At 26.3% G+C, this 4,626-nt stretch overlaps 1 long non-coding RNA gene across 1 annotated transcript; it reads right to left on the reverse strand.

Moving 5' to 3' along the window:
* Positions 1–299: 299 nt before the first annotated feature.
* Positions 300–949, reverse strand: LOC111897801 (uncharacterized). Its single transcript, XR_002852389.3, has 2 exons — positions 710–949; positions 300–581 (listed from the first exon to the last, which is right to left on the reverse strand). It is a non-coding gene; the product is annotated as an uncharacterized LOC111897801 (long non-coding RNA).
* Positions 950–4,626: the final 3,677 nt, after the last annotated feature.

A 4,626-nucleotide genomic window follows, 5' to 3' on the forward strand; every position in this document is an offset into this window, starting at 1 on the left:
TTTTTGCATTGTCAAAATATTTACTCAAGTGATCAAAATTTATGGCATTATCAGTTTTTAGCGGCTCAAATAAGATGTATATGAGTAGGTTTGTTTTGCTTTCTAGTCCTATATAATTATAACTTACAAATATTTATTGTAGGGTGACGTTATTTCTACCCTAGATTTTATATTTCTACCCACCTAATAATTATTTTTTAGGTGATCCATTAATACCTGACAACTTTTACTTTTTTTCAGCCAATGTGTGTTCCGAAAATTGTATATTTTCAATAGAAGTGTTTAACTTTTAAGAAGTGTTTGACTCTTAAGATTTCAGCTTTTTCAGTAAAATATAAGTATTGGAATATGTATTTTCGTTAATCCAAGAAAAATCACTTTACCAACCACCAACTATTAACATTAATACAACAATAAACATATTATAATTACATCTTATATAAACTAATCAGTAAAAAGTGATTATCATCAATAAAAAATAACAAATTTCTTATGTCGACCAACCACCACCTTCACAATCGCCGGTATATCACCACCACCGCTAAAAACCACCGGAAATCGCATGAAACATTCGCTGGCTACTATTAACAACCATCAGATAGTGAGATATAGAGAGAAAATCGAAAGAGAAAAAAAGAGAAGGAGCAAGATTAAGAACGAGAGAAAGAGAAGTTAAAAAAAAAAAAAAAAAAAAAAAAAAAAAAAATACCTCGCCGGAAATCTCTTCTAGACGACGGAATCTGCTCTCCCGCATTGGACCGCTATTGGACGGCTGCATTCACTTTTGGTAGGGCAGAAAGAGAAGTAAGTCATTTTATATTCTATAAATTTACATTTGAAACCCACCTATTTTGAGGATATTTTAAAATATACCCTTTAACTTTATAAAAATATTAAAAGAAAACGTTCGAGGGTGTGGCTTTTCACGGCCTCTTGTTTTTGTCTAATGATGAATTAAATTTTTATAATATATTTTTAGTTTTCAAAAACAAATTAGAAATTCAGTTTACAATCTCCATACTTTATGAAATAAATTTGTTGCTGAGGGTGTGGCTTTTCACTGCCTCTAGTCATTTTGCATTTATAGAATTAAACTTCATTTGTTTTTATCTAACGATGGATTATATATATATATATATATATATATATATATATATATATATATATATATAAGAATTAGCTTTATTTTTTCATAGCTAGAAAATTAAAAAATTAATGAAACTCAGAAAATGTCATTCTAATTTTTATTTTTATTTTTATTTTATCTAACGGGTGGAATAAGGCATCATATTTAATTTTTAATTGATTACATAAATTTTAAAAAGTTGACATATTTAATTTTCATTAATATAGTTTTTTATTTTAATAATATTAAATTATTTGATGTTTTTTTTTGTATATAGAGATGTTTAAGTTATTTGGAATCAACGTATTTGCTCGAGATGAAGATACTTCTATCAAGAATTCGCCATTTTCCACCAAACAGGTTATATACTTCTACCACATAATGAAGTTTTATATTTTTCTTATAAACTAAAACACTTAAAATTCAATTTTAGATGTTCAAGATTATAACATTGGATGACGACCGTGACTCTTTTAGAGTATTGTGGAAATTACTAGTTGAGTCTCCAACATTGATGACATACACGGAAAACTACAAACGACTACAATCAATGTTGATAAATTATCCACGTAAGTTTGTTTATTAACTATATTTCTAAATCACAACCTTCGTATTATTGTTTATGTACTTATTTTGTTTATTTAATTTACTTCATAGGATACATATTTGTTGTTAATATTCCAATAAATTAGCATAATATATAAAAGATTGAAATACTATGTAAAAAAAAAAAAAGCAAAAGGATGCAACATAAACTGTCACCTAAATAAAATAAACATGAGACTAGAAATAAGTTTAATGTCAATATTTTGTTTATTAACTATAATTCTAAATCACAACCTTCATATTATTGTCCATTCTGCATCTACAATGCAAATTATGTATTGATCGCGTTTTGATTTATACAGTCAACTTAGATCTCGTACTTCTGAAAGACATTGGATACATATTAAAGACTAAGTGCGAATGTATTTGAACCTTTTTATTATTTTTTGCATCAAATATTATTTTATATTTGAACTTTTTATTATTATTTGTTGCGTTAAAATATTATTTTATTATTGTTGTGTCGTGTTTGAACTTTTTTTTTTTTTAAAAAATTGAATAAAAATATTTACACATCATAACCTAATTATTAAGATTAAAAGGATATATATTGTAAGCTTAATAAAAATGGAAGTGCTAGAATTGAAATAAAAACAATATTTTCTTTATTCCCCCTTCACGTTTTTTATTAACTATTTTTACAAATTTTCGTACAAATTATTTCACAACTTTTTAAAAGAAAATTACAATCTTTTATTACTTTTTTACAAAACTTTTTTAAATATTTTTAAACTTATTTTACATCATTTTTAAATGTCTTTACAAGGTTTTTTTTTAATTTTTTTTACTAACCTTTTAAAACTAACTTGCAACATTTTTTAAACCTTTTTACAAACAACAAAAGTATATTGAAAAATAAAAATAAAAAGTTTAAATGGTTTGGAACTTCATTAAAAACGTTAAAAGGGTACGTAAAATGTTTTGAAAAAGGTATGTTGTAAAAAGAGCTTAAGAAGGCTTGTAAAAAAGTTTACATGTTGAAAAAAAGATTGCAAAAAAATTTAAAAAGTCTTGTAAAAAAGTTTATATGTTGAAAAAAAATTGCAAAAAAATTTAAAAAACTTTGATTTAAAACGTTATTAAAAAGTTTAAAAAGATTGTAAATTAAAATAATATCTTCAAACGATGTATTAAAAGAATATAAAAAACATAATAATTAAGTAATCATTAGTAAAAAAAGTAAAATACAATTACGAGGGGTAGGATTAAGTGGAAATGGGGTAGGGATAATTGCTGCCTTTATTGTAATATATTTAGGTAATTATTGCTCATAAATGAATTTGGTGATAAAAGTAAAAGATTTGGAGATGGGGTGGATTTGACGTGAGAGGGGCAAGGCACCGTGGCGTTTGTTATTAATTGGCATGGCATGGCAGGGACTACTTGGGTCAAATCCAATCTTGAGGCACCTCCCCTATTAGATCCTACGTATTATAAAAAACTAATTTAAACTAGTAGGCCTTTACAAAAATTGATCTTCACTAATATAGCTAAAAAACACGAATCGAGATTCAATCCAACCGGTTGAATTTGGTTGGTTTGTGTTTATATAATTTTAAAACTGATTTTGGGTTTTAAATTTATCGAAACTTAACTTCTAGTTTGGTTTTTATCGGACGAAAGTTGAAATCGAACTGGATTTTTTTTAAGGGAAACTGATTAATCCAAGCAGTATAGATGTGTTTTTTCATAAAAATAACAAATTTAATATTTTATTGTGAAAATAATAATTTTGTCCTAAACAATCCATTCAAAGGTGCTTCTTTGATTAAAGGAGCAGTCAAAGTATTTTTTTATTTTATTTTATTTTTTATTTTTTTTATGATAACAACTTAAAAAAGCTAATATATTTTTTGATTTGTATTTTGGTTATTGAGTTTTTTTTTGTCCACACTTATATTTTTAATTTGTTTAATTGTACACATTTAATACTTATGACCGGTTACACCAGACAAGCTGAAAAAAATGACTTAAAAAAATAATATATTTATCATTTTGTACACATTTAGTCATTAATATTTTTTTTTGCACATTTAGTCATTAATAGTTTTTTGTTACAAAATAAGTCAATACATATTCAATACTAATGATCGTTTTTAAAGTTTTTCTCATTAAATCGTACGTGTGACAATTATTAATAAGATGTTCAAGGTTGTTCATGCTTATGGCCACCGTCACCACGACCTTTGGTTGCTTGGTTGCTTAGTTTTTGTGGTTTGACTCAGACTTTGTGTTCTGGACGTTGTAACTTCTTCATAAAATCACGAATTTTAACGATATTTGTATCGGTGCGTTTGTATTTGAGTCTACTTCAATTTTCTTTTAGATTACTCTCGTTAAAAAAACAATATATTTTTAGTTATGATTTAAAAAAAACGTTCATACATACATTCATAAAGAACACATGGATATAGAGATCCTAAGTAAAAAATATTACTTTTTAATGAAAATAATCTAAACGAAATATATAGTAGACTCAATACGAACGCGTGGATATAACGATTGTTAAAACATGTGATCGTATGAAGAAATTACGATGTTAAGAACACAAGACATAAACCAAACCACAAGAACTAAGCAAGCGAACAGCCGAGGCTACGATGACCATAACTATTAACAGCCCCCGAACACCTTATTAATGATTGTGTTGCGTAGGATGACGTGAGAAACCCTAAAAAACCGATCATAAGTATTGAATGTGTACAAAAACAACAAAGACTTATTTTGTAATATATTAAGGACTAAATGTGCAAAAAAATATTAAGGAGTAAATATGTACAAAGTGAGAAATATATTACACTTTTAAGCCATTTTTTTCGGATTACCTGGAGTAGCTGGTAATAAGGACTAAATGTGTACAATTAAACGGTTTTATGGTAAATGTGGACGAAAAA

The sequence above is a fragment of the Lactuca sativa genome, chromosome 6 (genome assembly GCF_002870075.4).
Source record: "Lactuca sativa cultivar Salinas chromosome 6, Lsat_Salinas_v11, whole genome shotgun sequence".
Classification (NCBI taxonomy): Eukaryota; Viridiplantae; Streptophyta; class Magnoliopsida; order Asterales; family Asteraceae; genus Lactuca; species Lactuca sativa.